This window comes from Polypterus senegalus, chromosome 8, assembly GCF_016835505.1.
Source record: "Polypterus senegalus isolate Bchr_013 chromosome 8, ASM1683550v1, whole genome shotgun sequence".
In the NCBI taxonomy this organism is placed as follows: Eukaryota; Metazoa; Chordata; class Cladistia; order Polypteriformes; family Polypteridae; genus Polypterus; species Polypterus senegalus.
The window spans coordinates 175239486-175256814 of record NC_053161.1 but is presented as its reverse complement, the minus strand read 5'-3'; the positions used below and the strand labels follow the sequence as shown (position 1 = coordinate 175256814).

Sequence of the window (17329 nt, the reverse complement as noted above, 5' to 3'; positions counted from 1 at the left end):
GCAGTGAGAGTAATATGGAAAAAGATGATCCGCTGTGGCAACTCCTAACGGGAGGAGCTGAAAGAAGAAGGATAAGTGAGAGTAACAACGCTAAGGCATTTATGGCATTTGGAATACTATGGCTATTCCCTGGACCATTATATTGTTACGAGTTATACAATCAGATGCATTACACTAATAAACAATATGCGGTTAGTTTCTGTGTATTTATAAAGCCACGTCATGAAAATAATGAGTAATCACACAAGAACAGTACCATTGCTTTGACGCTGGGTGCCGCCAGTTTGCAAAACCGAGCGGAGAACTTGCGTATATACGACAAGGCATGAGGTACCGTGGAAAAGTGCGTGGCTTTACGCCAAGTGTAGGTTTTATACATCGCGATTTGAACGTGGAAAAGTCCTTACGCAACATTTCTGTGCGTACGCACCGTTTATATATAAGGCCCCTGGAGTCTGTCTCTAACCGGTTGTTCAAATGAGAGTTTATAAAGCAAAAATGTTTCGTTGTCTCAGCCTTCAAAAACAGGCGGCTCCGTTCAGAGAGAGGCCGTTGCTTAACAGTAAGCATTTCACAAGCGGGTCCCTTCTGCAGGTCGTTCAGAATACTTTTATTATGTCAGAGTTAATGCACCACCGGCCTGCGCTTTAAAGCCACTCCTGAATATTCTCAGAGGAGAGTCCCCTGTTTGAATTTTCAGACGCCGAGACAAAACTACTGCGATTGGTCAACCCTGAGGAAGCCCCTTGAGAAACTTCTTCACTGTGTAAAGGACTAGCTTCTAAAAACAAAAAGTCCTAAGCTTCCAAGGTTTGCCTCGGTTCATTAAAAAACACGCGTGTTCTCTCTTTAAATCAATCCATCCACACATGCAACCGCAGCTCATGCGTTATCACCCTGCAGACTTTATTCCGCTAGATGTTTGTCCATATAAAAAATTCTATTTTACGTTAGCTAAACAGAATCTCGAACTAAATAGGTTATTTTGTAACTACCTGAAACCTCAATCCCTACACCAAGATAAACTTTATCAAAACAGACACCCTAGTTCTTAACCCTTAACCCATTTACCAATGAACAATACACTGGAGACGTTTACAAGTCGCCCGGACTTTAGACACAAGTGCGTGCCCAAGCTCGCGCACACACACACAATGCGCGTGCCCAAATGCACGCACACACGCACGAGTGCTCTGAAGCACTTTGCAAGCCTAAAGAATTTTTAAAAATGTGTCTTACCTGAATCCGTATAATAGATCGGAGACTCTTCGGGGATATAACCCTCTAAAAAATATATATATATAAAAAAGGATTCAAACTTCCATTTTTAAAAATATATTCGTTTAACGCTTATAAGAATCATGAATAGTCTGCATGAGTTATATTTCATCCTATACAAAGATAAAAGAAATATTTTTCTAAGAAGTTCATATAGATGTTGGGGGCTATGTGCTTTGGAAACAGTTGAAAAATGACCGACGTATTTGTGGCTTGCCAAAGGGTGTTTTAAAGGCCTCTAGTTAAACCAGCACACTCCACTATAGCCTCGTGTGCTTCCTTATAAAGCTCCGTTTAAACGCACAAGTGCATTTACAGAGTTTTCCTTTGTCAAAAGTCTCCTAGGTGATATGAGCTAAGCAAAAAATTAAAAATCACTGACCACAGCAAATCCAAAAACACATGTGGAATCAGTCTCTCTTGAGCGGTGTGGTGTTACTTTTAAAAATAACTTCATTATATTATACTTATATAACGTTTTAGGTTGCTCATTTTGTAAGGGACGGCAGACATGGGCTGGCATCTCGACATGTACAGGATGTCATTCATTAAACTCAGCCAGGAGGAGAATGTAATTAAGGAAATTAGGGTTTTGCTCTTTTTAGTAACTGTCTTTTGTCTGATTTTAGACGCCCCAGGAAAATAAACCCTAAAGTTAAGCTCTGTATATATGTGAACATTTTGGTATCAGCCACCAATCAGCCCAGGCTAGATATTTTAGACGTCTCAAACATTATTTAAAAGGGAACTGCGGCATACGTCTGTGTGATTTTTACAAGGCTTATATATCAAAATATATTTAAAAGGGGATGAAAAAAGTTTTAGATCATTTATAAAGCATCTCTCTTTATAAAGATGTATTATGGAAGTGTTTTATGTTTGCCAATCATTTGAACCGGACACAAGCCACGCTCGTTGCACCGCGTCTTTGGGATGTCTCCTAAGAACATCCTTTGTTTTACAAGCGGCATTCCACAAGGTAAGGCAATTTTTGTTGCTAGGTGCTCTGAATCGCGCCCCATCCTTTCCCCCTAACCGGTCACACAAACACCTGCCATCTCTGGGCTGTGAAGCGCATTTCTTTATCCCCGAAGGTCCGATCTGTTTAAGGCTATGGCTTTAAGATTCAAGGGACAAATGCTAGCGTGGTTTCGAATACCGCTTCAGGTAAATATTTGTGCTCCGTACTCTCTGGGATTATCTGAATACACTTCTAACTTTTAGAAAACTATTCGCCTTGCTTTCGCGATCTGTTTCCTTAGGGGCAGCTGATTATTTAAAATGGGAGATGATGGATGGAACAGGGCTTTTTTTAAAGATATACAAAATATACATCCGAGGCTAGCGTCTCAAACGTTCTTTAAAAGGTCCCTGTTGCCTATTATTTAACTGTGCGGGTGATTTTTAAATCCTTTAACTTTAAAAGTTACACACGTAACTTGTTCTCCCGGACTGAGCAGCTGCGCGATCGTGCGAGCTTGATGCGCGCTCCCGTTCCGGGTTAGGGTGGGGGGGTTGACAAGCATGTGCTCGCAGAACACAACAAGGGGTGGGGGTGTTTGTGTCAGCAGAGCTCCGGCCTCATACAGTTTGCAGCAGGGGGGCTGTCTACACAGAGCCTGTCAGTTTTGAGAGAGAGCAGGGCCTGCTAAAAAGCCGGGCTGCTTGATTTCTGTGAGGTGGGAAACTTGAATCACCGCTAAGGCTGTTTTTTTTACTGCAGAATCTGTCTGTGAGATGGAAAAAAGCAGCTTGACTAAGTTTGAAGCAAAGATGAAATGTTTTAATTGCGTGTTCATCTTAAAAAAGTAGATAGAACAAAATGCTTCGCTTTTTATACCGGCCTTTCAGAACTGGCAGGGACGTGTGGGGGACTGGGAAGTGTAGACACAGAGCCGGCAAATCGTCTTTCGACCTTGACTGCATGTACGCTTGGAGCATCGACCCAGTCGCATCTCGGGGGTGCACGCAGAGGCTGTCTCAGCTCTCACGCGTCAACTGTGTAGAGTGTGTGAAGGGACAGCTTGTCAGTGCAGAGAATGTCTGGGGGCTTGACTTAGATAAAATAAAATAAAAACTTTTTACAAGCGCTGAACTAAGGTTTAGATCTTTAAAGTCGTAGATTATTTTAAATAATAGATAGATACAGGAGTTCTTACCCAAACCGTAGAGGCAGGCAGCTCTGCCCCTTGAAACGCTTGTGTGTCTTCGAGAGAAGTGGGGCACCAACAGGTCTGTAAATGGCCTGGATTTGTCAGGACATGCCCGGTCAAGGAGGGGGGGCTGCTCTTGACAGTTTGTTTAATTAAGCACCTGTGGGATGAGTTCAAACAGAGGTCAGACATCCATCAAATTCACCTTGACAGAAAGTAGAGCCAATCAGGTTAAAGGGGGCAGACATCCATCAAAAGGCCCTTGACAGAAAGTAGAGCCAATCAGGTGCCGGTGGGCGGGTTCAAGGAGGGGCAGACATCCATCAAAAGGCCCTTGACAGTTTCCTGAACCAATCAGGTGCCGGAGGGAGGGGTCGAGGTCACGTGGGGGGAGACATAACTTCCGGTATTGCATCAGCAGGGCGGGACTTCCGACAATGCGTCATAGGGGCGGAGCTTAAGGGTCATCAATCATAGGGCGGTACTTCCGGTCCAGAGTCCAAAGGGGCGGGGCTTAAGGGTCATAAATCATTGTGACAGAAGGTCCATGCATATAACTACTCAAAAACAGAAGAAAAATCTTGGGTTAGAAACATATGTGAACTGCTGCATTTGAAGACGTCGAAAAAGCCGTTATGTGGTTCAGTGATGCTCATTCGAGAAACATTCCTATTAATGCGGCACTCATTCAAGAAAATGTGAGGTTTGCAAACTCTTGGGACCACCACCAACTAGACACCATGCCAAAGAGCGTCTCAAAGGGTGAACTCCACGTCTGCATGGGGCAACAGCAGGCTCACAGCTATGCTGCGTCTCTCTGTCAAAGTAAACAGAAAAGATCTCGATGGGTGATGCAAGGTTAGGAGCAGGTACATTGAAAATGCAGATAACAGCATTACTTGGTCACTGACCTGGCCATGACCCTGCCTGACCACTTTGTCTGATTAAAGCAGAGTGGCAGATCACACTACAATAAATAAGTGTGATGTTCCTGTTTCAAGCTGATTTAAAGCTGGTTTTGCTAAAGTACTGAGACTAAGCTTCGTGTTTTGAAGAGGAAGACATGGACTTAGAGGAGCGACCCCAATCATTTAAGATTTGCTTCTGTGGTGCTTCACTGCAGCGCTGAGCCTGCTGTTGACCTGCCCCAGCAACAGACCAACAATCTTGCACAGACGCTGCAATTGCACTTTTGGACACAAATCAGCATGTCGTTGAGGTGGGGAGATCCCAAAAGTGTTCAGAAACCTCACAATATGAAGAAGAAATGGATGATTCGGCATCTGATTGATAACTGTGCTGCACACAACATGCTTCCACATTTAATGTTCGTGTTGAATTCCTCCCACCCAATTGCACAGCAGTGCTTCAGCCATTGGATTTGGACATCATTCGCACCCTGAAAGTGTATTATGGCAAAGAAATGCGGAGAAAAATTATCGTCGGCAAAACGTGTAGGCAGGATGAGATTAAAATTCACATGAAAGAAGCTATTGAAATGATTGCAAATGCCTGGACACAAGTTAAAGAAAGCACTATGGTAAAAAAATACAGAATCTCATTACAATGATATTTTTAGGCCCCTGGGAGTTCGTTGAAACAGAATTTTACCTGCATTTTAGTTTGTTTATTGAACAGTTTTGTGTAACAGAAACAAATCAAACAGTGAAACACAAATCCGTCAATGGCTCAAAGTAGGATTTTTGTTTATTTTTAATTTTGAGCCACACAACAATGCAAATTAGTCGGCACTTTGACTGGTTATGTCAATAATTCTGTCTTTAAAACAATATGAAGAAGAAAAATACGACATTGTGTTTCTGACTATTTATTCAGCCAGTCGCTTACGCAGACAGTTTATTTCCACCATTGATGCAAGAGATGATATCCCAGATACAAAAACAAATGTTCACAAGAAAACAGTGCTGGGAAACGTTACTTAAATTCACCACATTACTCATTAAATATAAAATCCTAATCTCCTCCAGTTCAGCACATTTCTTTTCCTCACTTTTCTTGATGGCAGAAAAACAGAGAGTAGGATTAAAGCTTTACATCCACTGCATGTGTTGCTGCTGATTTAACTGATCGGTTACTTAACTGCACTTCTCGGTTTGCTACCAGAACTTTCCTTGGAGCTCACGATGGAGGGCACGTCACTTCTTTAAGGACAGTATCTCACATCCCAGTCTGAATGATTAGATGCAATCTTCATCTCTCAGCAGACTTGGACAAGCATTTCAAGCTTAGGGTATGAAGCCCATTGTTTGAAAGGCCGTAGAGGTGCCCACAGATGGGTGGTCTGCAGTGTTTGAGTTGGTGTGTGGCTGAATGTGGAGATATCAGCTCAGATGTTCTCTTCTACATCGATGTCCAGTTCACTAAAGATGAGATTAGGCTCCTCCGCACACACTGCCTTGGCCATTTTGGTTTCAGTCAGTCTGTTTAGCTTCCAACTCGAAAGACCATGTAAAAGAGGGGTTTCATTGACCTCTGATGAATGTGTTAATTTACAGGGTTTGGCTAACAGAAAGCCGAGTGCAAGAGTCACCGTCAGATGACTGGAGATGACAAACAAGGGAATTTGAGGGTTTTGTAATTTACTGAAAGCAACAATTTACAACAAACAAGACAGCACACTGTAAGTAAATCAAGAGAGTGGAATGCAAAGTCTCTAAGGATCAGTAAACCCCTTTTGGCAGAGGGCGTTATTTTACTAAACTTTCTCGTAATTATTATTATTTGACTGATGCTGAGGTGAACTACAATGTGTGAGACACAATTGCTTACGTTTCTTTTGTTTTTCACTATTAGCACAAGCAGGTGAAGTGACCTCCTCCTGGTTACACACTATCAGTGCCTATCAGTCCTAACATACCAAATCCTTTTGAAATTCATTCTAAAACACATCTTTGACAGGTTAACATTGCTAGTACCTTATGAAAGCTCTCTGAAAAAATATTTTTCTGGTAGGGGAAAAAAATTCCACCGTTAGTTTTACATATAACAGTTCAGGAATTAACAATTTAACACCAAAATAAAATGCAGGTACTTCAGAACATTGAAATTCTTTGAGGTGGTACGCCAAGACAAAGGGCTTGATGGCCCTGTCGTAGATCTTCTCCAACTAAGTCCACTTCTAGAGGTGGCACCCAGTCTGGATTCTTTTGTGGCCCAGAAGTCTGGTTTGTGAGACTCGTTGGCCACATTCAGCACAGCAATATGGCTTCTCGAGATTAATTCCTCCAAATTTTCTTGGCATGTGTATGTGTAGCAAAGTGTATTCTGATTTTTAATTTGTTTGTTTGTAGCTTTTAGTTATGAATTTCCCCAAAAGCAATTGTTTGTGTGTCCTTAATTTCATACCAATGGTATTTTGTAGTACAAATGCTAATTAATGCGACTCCCCAAAGACTGCAGGCACCCTCAGGTGATGGTGGATGCTTTACAGGTAAGTCTGCTCTCTCCAAGCCTTTTCTAATTTTATTCGATTGATTTGACATGAATTTCATTTGGTAGTTCTCACGTGTTAAATAACAACTGTGCCACAATGATGGAACAATGAATTCTGAATTATATCAGAGAAATCTAAAGGAAAATGTCAGGAAACTTTTTACCATGAACTGAATCTCAAGAGAAGGTGGGTCATGCAGCAAGACAACGACCCTAAGTACACAAGTCATTCTACCAAAGAATGCTTAAAGAAGAATAAAGTTAATGTTTTGGAATGGCCAAGTCAAGGTCCTGACCTTAATCCAATGAAACTGTTGTGAAAGGACCGAGCAGCTAATATGAGGAAACACACCAACATCCCAGAGTTGAAGCTGTTCTGTACGGAGGAATGGGCCAAAATTCCTCCAAGCTGGTGTGAGGGAATGATCAAAAGTTAACGGAAACGTTTATTTGCAGTTATTGCTGCAAACGGGGTCACACCAGATACTAAAAAAAAAAAAAAACTAAAAACTAAAAAGACTACTAAGGAGGTACTGAGGGATTTGGAAATTGTAGAGGGAGAAGAGCTGCTCAGATTAAATAAGATGAAATCAAACAAATCACCAGGCCCAGATAATATTTATCCTTGTGTTCTTAAGGAGGCTAGTGAGTAGAGATATAAACCCTTGACACATATTTTTAGGAAGTCACTGTGCACTGGAGAGATTCCAAAGGACTGGAAAATGGCAAATATCATCCCATTATATAAAAAGGGTGACAGGGCAGATCCAAGTAACTATAGGCCAGTAAGATTAACATGCATCACAGGAAAATTAATGGAAGGAATAATTAAGGATAAGATTGAATAAGACATGGCAAGGACAGGAGTTATTCTGAACAGTCAGCATGGGTTCAGAAGAGGGAGGTCATGTTTTGCCAACATGTTGGCATTCTATGAGGTTGCTACAAAAGCATACGATCAAAGTGGAGCTTATGATATTATTTATCTGGACTTTCAGAAAGCATTTGATAAGGTGCCACATGAGAGGTTGGGCATCACGTTAAAAGAAGTGGGAGTTAAGGGTGATTTTTTTAATTGGGTGCAGAATTGGCTCAGACACAGGAAGCAGAGGGTGATGGTGCGAGGAACCGCTTCAGAACTGGCCGATGTTAAGAGTGGTGACCAGCAGGGGTCAGTGCTAGGGCCATTGCTATTTTTAATATACATAAATGATTTAGATAGGAATATAAGTAACAAGCTGGTTAAGTTTGCAGATGATACCAAGATAGGTGGATTAGCAGATAATTTGGAATCCGTTATATCATTACAGAAGGACTTGGATAGCATATAGGTTTGGGCAGATTTGTGGCAGATGAAATTTAATGTCAGTAAATGTAAAGTATTACACATAGGAAGTAAAAATATTAGGTTTGAATACACAATGGGCGGTCGGAAAATCAAGAGTACACCTTATGAGAAGGATTTAGGAGTCATAGTGGACTCTAAGCTATCAACTTCCCAACAGTGTTCAGATGCCATTAAGAAGGCTAACAGAATGTTAGGTTATATAGCACGATCTGTGGAGTACAAGTCCAAGGAGGTTATGCTCAACCTTTATAATGCACTGGTGAGGCCTCATCTTGAGTACTGTGTGCAGTTTTGGTCTCCAGGCTACAAAAAGGACATAGTAGCACTAGAAAAGGTCCAGAGAAGAGCGACTAGGCTGATTCCAGGTCTACAGGGGTTGAATTATGAGGAGAGATTAAATGAGCTGAGCCTTTACAGTTTAAGCAAAAGAAGATTAAGAGGTGACCTGATTGAAGTGTTTAAAATTATGAAGGGAATTAGTACAGTGGATCGAGACTTGTATTTTAAAATGAGTTCATCAAGAACACGGGGACACAGTTGGAAACTTGTTAAGGGTAAATTTCGCACAAACATTAGGAAGTTTTTCTTTACACAAAGAACGATAGACACTTGGAATAAGCTACCAAGTAGTGCGGTAGACAGTAAGACATTAGAGACTTTCAAAACGCGACTTGATGTTTTCTTGAAGGAAACAAGTGGATAGGACTGGCGAGCTTTGTTTGGCTGAATGGCCTGTTCTCGTCTAGATTGTTCTAATGTTCTAAAAGCAAAGGTTCACATACTTTTGCCACTCAAAAATATGTAATATTCGATAATTTTCCTCAATAAATAAATGACCAAGTATAATGTTTTTGTCTCATTTATTTAACTGGTTTCTCTTTATCTACTTTTAGGACTTGAGTGAAAATCTGATGTTTAAGGTCATATTTATGCAGAAATATAGAAAATTCTAAAGGGTTCACAAACGTTCAAGCAACACTGTAAATTTGATTAATGCAATTAAAATAATTGTACATATTGTTAAAAAGTTATGTGACTATATTTCTAAGGTTTTCAATGTAAAAAGTAAATGCTGATATTTATGTTAAATTATTTAATTGGTTTGGAAAGTAGCGAAAGGCGGCAGTCAGGGATCAGAATAGATGAGAAAAGGAGAGGCTAGAAAAGAAAGAACTGGGCATTTGCACAGAAAGCGAGGATTGAAACGTAATCCATGATAAAATTAAGCGAGGAGTTTAAAAAGAGAGGGGAAAAAAAGCACAGCACAGAATTAACAGTCGGGACAGAAAATGTGAACGTGTTGGTGATTGGATGGCCTGGTCGAGAACGCCAAACCGGTGAGCTAGGGAGCACTGTCTGTGAAATGCCAAACACGAAAGACATTGGATTACATTGCTGATATCAGATATTGTTACAGCTGACCAACTATCGCTGAGAATTGATACTCACTAGGAAAGAAACAAAAGGGGACGCACATCTGCAGGAAACCAGAAAACAAGACCCATCTGCTCTATTACAGCATAAGAGGCCGTCGCCGAGTAACGTCGCAATCACCTTCAAGTAAAAGGCCTGCAACGCTCATCTGTGATACCTTTGACCTGACGTTTGTTTGGTTCCTTTTATTTAGTTTGCCAGCTTAGGTTTTATAAGGAGATTGCACTTGTTTACTCATAGTTTTGCAATCAAAGAAAGGACTGCTGCTTCAACACTGCTATAGATTTCTTGGATTATTTAAGTTTAGACTATTGTATGGATGTGTTATGTATAGCGTTTCTACCATTTTTGTTTATCAATCTTTAATTCAATATTGTTTTTATCAGTATGCTGCTGTTGGAGTATGTAAATTTCCCCTTGGGATTAATAAAGTATCTGTAAATAGTTCATTTATTTAAACTAAACCACTGCACTGAGAGAAAAGAAAAAAAAAGGAAATCACGTTTGGCAGGTGTCTGTAGTATCCTTATGTGGGGTCTAGTAAATTGTGCAATTAATGGTAGAGTTATGTAAATAACATTAGTAACAAACGTTTGTTCCTTGAAATAGTTGTACTGAGAATGCCAAGGTAAAAGGTTATATTTAAAGTCAGGAAAGAAGGAAAAAAGAAGAAAACAAAAACTTAGGTAAGAACCCTCAGTAAGAGCGGAGGGGTGCTACAGTAAAATAATAGAAAAATATATATTATATAGCTGAACTATGATTTATTAGATGAGGTTATGTATATTGTAAAGAGTTCTTTTCTGATGAAATGTGTACCATATATTGTAAATAGTTCTATATGTAATATGTATGTTATGAAAACTGAGCTAGGCCCATGGTGGAGGCTGTAGGGCTTTGCTGAGAAGCGGTTCATATGACGCCCTGTTCTTTATTTTGTTTTTGAAAAAGGAAAAAAACTTCTGATTCTCCTGTGAGTTGACTTTGTTTTTGACACAACACCAATTATGATGAATTCCAGTCAGTTACATGTGCATACTGTCCAGGCAGGAGTGAGCCTCACTCTTTAGTCAGGACAGTTAAGTTGTGCTTCTGTCCAGTGTGAATTCTGGTGCATCTCTGAAGAGAACTCCTCTGAGAGATTTGATTGCCACATTCCAAAGAGCAATATGGCTTCTCTCAGAGATTAATTTGTCCACAATGGTTCAGTTTGCTTACTTTTCAGGACAGGAGTAAACCTCATTCTCGAGTCCTAAAGGATGCCTGTTTTTATGGACCGATTATTGAACTACTACCCTTTTTATTCTGTTGTGAACTCTTGTGTGTTTCAGAAGATGGCCCATTTGTGAAAACTGTTTACCACATTCAGTACAGCAATATGGTTTCTCTCCCGTGTGAACTCTAGTGTGGTACTGAAGACTGCTTAAATGTGAAAACTGTTTACCACATTCATGACAGCAATATGGCCTCTCTCCAGTGTGAATTCTAGTGTGGGACTGAAGACTGTTTATACGTGAAAACTGTTTACCACATTCATGACAGTAATATGGCTTCTCTCCCGTGTGAACTCTAGTGTGTCTCTGAAGATCGTTTATACGTGAAAACCGTTTACCACATTCATTACAGCAATATGGCTTCTCTCCAGTGTGAACTCTAGTGTGTATCTTAAGGTGGTATATTTGTGAAAACTGTTTACCACATTCATTACAGCAATATGGCTTCTCTCCAGTGTGAATTCTAGTGTGGGACTGAAGACTGTTTATACGTGAAAACCGTTTACCACATTCATTACAGCAATATGGCTTCTCTCCAGTGTGAACTCTAGTGTGGTCGATCAGAATTCTCCTCTCTGAAAACCGTTTGCCACATTCATTACAGCAATATGGCATCTCTCCCGTGTGAACTCTAGTTTGGATCTGAAGAGCACTCCTGCCAGAGAATTCTTTTCCAGATTCCAAACTGCACTGATCTTTGTTTCCTGTACAAAATTTAAAAGAAAAGGAGAAAAGAGCTTATTTTGAATCCACTGCCTTATTATTAACATTAACTCGCATTAAAAACATGATGGTTGAAATTAGGAACAACCTTTGAGAAGCATAAGCAATTATAAAACTTTAAATCTCACATGGAAAGCACACTCAATGTTAATTTTACATTCTCTATTACAATTACTTAGCAGGACAACATGTATAAATCTTCCTTATGCTTGGCAACATGTGTAAGCCATATCTCATAGAAACGTTGGATGTTTAATACTTGAACTTAAAGTTACGCCAAGTTTTCAGCATTTGTAAGTCCCATAGAGACTTAATTTGTGTTGGCATTTTAGCAACAGCTGGTGGAAAAACAAACTGAACAGAAAATGTCATTTCATTGCACATTTCACATTCAGATGTTTGACAGGCTACACAAGAAATGAGTTTTGATATATCACAATGACATTTAGGCTCATGATGAGGACTTAATAAGCTGATTTAGACTCCCTACTGTCATCCTTTTTGAAGTGTGTGCTGAACATGTGCCTTCATTACAGAGACCATCACACAGAAATCACACAATCTCAGTTCTCTTACAGGTCTTAACAGTTGTGGGTTATTTTGTGATGGCGGCTTTTCAGTGTGAACTGCCTGACCGGTGAGGAATCTCTCAGTCACCCTGAGCCACGTCATGCCATCTGTATGGGGTGGTACATTTAAAATGTTACAGAGTTACATGCAATATCCTTACTATCAGGAGGTGCAAGCTGTGATCAAAATGCAATCTGCAGCAACATCCTCGGTCCTCAGCACTGGTGGTCTTCCTTGGTCTATCTGTCCCTTTGTGATTACTGAGCTCACCTGTGCATTCTTTCTTCTTATTGATATTTCACAGAGTTGATTTAGGTCATCCTAATGTTTTACTGATGTATCTAATGGTTTTATTATTGTTTTTCAGCCTCACAATGGTTTCTTTGACTATCATTGGCACAGCTGTTGTCCTTCATGTTGAACAATGGCCACTACAAACTCCAAAGGATAGAAGCAAGTTGAGGGGTCAGGCCTACAAGACTAGGGCAATGAAACACCTGAGGAATCACATTATGGTGCCCTGAATAAGGGGGGGTCTGGTACACCATGAAAAAAAAGTGCTGTCATTTCTACAGGGTGTGACTGAAATGTTTGTAATTCCCCTTTAAATGAAAATGTGCAATGTGACTTTAAACACATCTGAATTATTTAATTTGTAATTGTTTAATTTGTTGAGCAAAGGGGTAAATTAAAGAACAATGTTTGTTTGGAAAAGTCTTAAAGTATCTGAAAAGTGATAGGAATGTTATATGTGAGGTTTAAAATGAAAAAATTGAGGTGTTAGATGTGGTGTATTAACTAATTTGATGAGACACTTGTAGATACAACACTCAGCTGAGCGCATCGACCTTCAGCAATGCAGTAAGAGCAAGAAAACCGCTAAGTAAACAAATGTGTCTTAGCTGTCAATAATAGCACTGTTTGAAAAGAACCAGACATATGATCAGGACTGGACAAAAAAAAAAGAAAAAGAAAACACAACCACTATCACTCAAAAATAATTGCAATTTATCATTTTAGATGCTCCGCCATTTTCTACAGTAGAAAGTTTAAGATTCCATCATTCAAGTCCTATAACTTAAATGCACGATATACACTGGCGAGAGGATGGCTCTTTTTAGACGTAGCATTACCCAAGACGTACACTTTTGTGACATTTCATATACAGTGACATGCAAAAGTGTGGGGACCACCCTGGATCAAAATAACCGTTACTGTGAATAGTGAAGTCAATAGAAGATGAATTGATCTCCAAAGCCCACCATTCTTTTCTGCAATCCAAACAAGATTTGTATATTACTTTTGTTTTGTAGTACGAGAAAAACAATAAGTACCCCACTAATGTATGGGCTCCCACAGGTCTCAGATAACTCAACCCCTCCAAGATGTCAGAGTTTAAATTAGCTCCTTAAGGGCTTTAGCTTGTTCACAATCATTAGGAATGGCAACGTGATGCAAATGTCAAAGCTGTATCAATTCTGACTCCTCACAGCTTGTCCCAGCAATCAGCAGCTATGGGCTCCTCTAAGCAGCTGCCTAGCACTCTGAGGAATAAAATAAGTGGTGCCCACAAAGCAGTAAAAGGCTACAAGAAGACAGCAAAGAGTTTTTAAGGAGGCATTTCCTCAGTTTGTAGCGTTATTAAGAAATTGCAGTTAGCAGCATCAGTGGAGGTCAAGTTGACAGCCTTCTCCTATGTCCTCACCATAAAATTCAGCATCAGAAGTTTACAGATGAACATCTAAACAAGCCCGATGCATTTTACAAACAAGTCATGTGGACTGATGAAGTCAAAGCAGAACTTGTTGGCCACAATGTGCAAAGGTGGGTGTGGAGTAAAAAGGGAGCCGAATTACATGACAACAGCACATCTCTGACTGTTAAGCAATGGGAGAAGATCGATCATCTTACAGGCTTGTGTTGTAGCTGGTAGCCTCTGGGCATTATTCAGTTTCTTAAATTGAGTGTGCGTGAGTCACCTTCATATCAGTCTAACAGCCAGAGACAGCAACAATGACATACAGAGAAAGGAAAGGTGGACAAAAATCACAGCCATATAAAATTATTTTTCTTTGATTAAATAGAAATATAAAATATTACAAAAAAAATCTAATGAGAACAGGCCATTCAGCCCAACAACGCTTGCCAATCTGATCCACCTAACCTCTCTAGAACAACATCAGTTTGAGTTTTCAAAGTCCCTAAATGTCCTACACTACCTGGTAATGTTAGCTGTTTTCTATGTGAAGAAAAACACTTCAATATGTAGCGGTGCTACTGGGGAATGAAAATTCAACTCCCAGCAGTGGCTCTGATTGGTCGTCTGCTGAGGGTGCAGGGGCTGCTGGGGACAAGGAGGCAGGCACAACATTTGAAAGGAGGCCAGTTCAACAGAGGATGAAAAGTCTTGTATTTGGTATCTGGAGTTGACCGACTGTTTTCCTTCCCGTTTTGCTACTTATATTTGCTTGTTTTGTCCTGGAGATTGTCTTCTGTTTTGAGTTAATGTACTGTCTGGTGTCTTCCTGCTGCACGAGGACTGTCTGAGGATTTATTGTCATCCTGCAAAGAAAGGAGTGCTCCTGATCCCATTGACATGTCATCACCTCATTAGGAAATACCCGTAGGACTGACCTTTACATTCATATACAGCGTGCTGATCTCTGGAATACCTACCGCCATCATTTCATTTCATCAGTTGCTGTTATCATGGACTTCATCGTGTGTGGTTTATGTTAGTGGTTTGTTATTTTTGAATTTCTGTTTATTGTTGATCACCATAAGGGGAACTGGGGTAGGATCATTTTCATTTAATATTCTTTAATTTCTATTACCGGTTCCTTTTTTTCTCTGCGAAGGAGTGTGTGAGAGTTGGGTGCGTTCCTGGGATCCCAAAGGAAAAAATAAATAAATCACCATCTTATCGACAGTGTTAATCTTAGCTGGGGTTTTGAGTCCGCTAGAGATCTTTATGTGGAATTATCCCTTAACAAGCCTCCAACTGTGTCCTCATGTTCTTGTTGAACTCTTTTTAAAGTAACTGCCAGGCTCCACTGCTCTAATTACTTTAATGATGTTAAATACTCATGCCTCCTCTTAATCTCCATTTGCTTAAACTGAAAAGGTTGAACTCATTTACTCTTTTTTGATAATTCTGCCTCTCACCCCTAGAATTAGCTTTCCTCTGGACTTTTTCCAGCACTGCTTTGTATTTTTTGTAGACTGAAGACCAAAACTGCACACAGGACTCCAGATGAGGCTTCACCAGTGTGTTATAAGTCTTCAACAGAACCTCCTTGGACTTGTACGCCACACATCAAGGCGCTATAAAAACTGATATTCTGTTCACTTTCTTAATGGCCTCTGAACACTGTCTGGAAGTTGATAGAGACGAGTTCACTATGACTCCTAAATTCTTCTCATCAAGTGTACTTAGAATTTTCAGACCTCCCATTGTGTATTTAAACCAGACACTTACTTCCTATGTGTAATACTTTTACATTTTGTTACATTAATTTTTTTCTTTCACAAATCTGCCCAAGCCTGTATGCTGTCCAAGTCTCTGTATAATAATTCAACAGATTCTCGATTATCTGCCAATCCACCCATCTTGTTATCTTCTGAAAACGTAACCAGCTTGTTATTCATATTTCTATCCAAATCTGCTCTCTAAATATAAAATCCTAAGCCTAAAAATGCAACAATTTTCTGGCATGCTTTAAGTCAGTTTTATTTTAAAATCTACATATATGTTTGGTGGCATTCTTTTCAGAATTTATCGAACATTTTATGCGATGTTGGTAGATTTTAAGATTCTTATTTCATTTTTAAAATTATAAGATAAAAAAAATAAGATCTCATGTCCTGTGAGACGAGATTTTGTGCCAAGAGATTAAACGACACCAGGGGCCGGGAATAAAAGACAGAGTAGGACAGCTGCTGTACACGCTTTTAAATGTTCGAAGCGCTGTGCGAGATGCAGAAGCAGCAAACCAGCACCTGATCGCAGTGTGGCGGCAGCCAAGACAGAAGTGGGAAAAAAGCAGTTTGTACTGCAAAGGATGAATCGTGGAGACAGAAGGTGGTGTGATGCAATCTGGAGAGGAGACTGCACTTTAACCTCTATTTTAATGGATTTATTTATTATGGATTTTATCCCCACGTTTCACTGGTTTTATGGATTTGCTCTTTATTTGGGTACTGTATTTTTCTGAACACTGCACAATGGACACTTTGGTTTTACTTTTGACTGTTTTTAACAAAAGCACTTTCCACCATCCACTGGCTTCAATGAGATTTCTCAATCAGATGGCATCGTCACAATATTACACAGTAACCAGATAAATTAAACAGTATTGAAGAAGAAAAAAAAAAAATGGGCTTGCAGTATTATCCAGTAGAATAGAAACAGTATTTACACATTTGAACATAATGGTCCACATCCGAACTTTTCTCTGTCTATTTTCACTGCTCAATACCTCTACTAACGCATGTACTCTGCTGCATTCCTGTTTAGCGGTGCAGCAGTGAAAAGGTTCCCCCTTAAACAGTTGCCCGCTGCGCCATGTAACGAACGTTGTTTAGGCTATTTAAACCAGTGTTCTGGTATAAGAAAAATCCATATCATAACGTTTTTTGGTATGAACCGGTATACCGCCCAGCCATGTTCCTAAGCTTCTTTTTAAAATTTCAAAACATTCCAATATACATTAATGAATAAATTTTTAAGCAATTAGATTCAACCATAACCTTATTTATTTGGAACTCAAAATATCGACATATCTAAAGAACGACCCTACAAAGACCTAAGGCAGCAGGTTGCATGGCTCTACCCTAACTTTCAGTTTTATTACTGGGCAGCAAACATACAAGCTATAAAAACCTGGACACAAACAGATGAACATACACATGCCTGGTCCGCATTAGAAGTAAAATCCTGCAGTACTTCTTTATATTCTCTGCTTTGTGCCTCAATAAATGCAAGTTATTGGCAATATACTAATAACCCATTTGTGCTTCACTCACTCAGAATATGGAACCAATGTAGAAAGCATTTTAAGATGGAGAAGCTTATCTGTGGCACCTCTGCAAGAGAA

The 17329-nt window shown here is 39.8% G+C and overlaps 1 pseudogene; it reads right to left on the bottom strand.

Annotated features, from left to right (window-relative positions):
• LOC120534718 overlaps window positions 1–17329 on the bottom strand; it is a 278943-nt pseudogene that overhangs the window by 218602 nt on the left and 43012 nt on the right.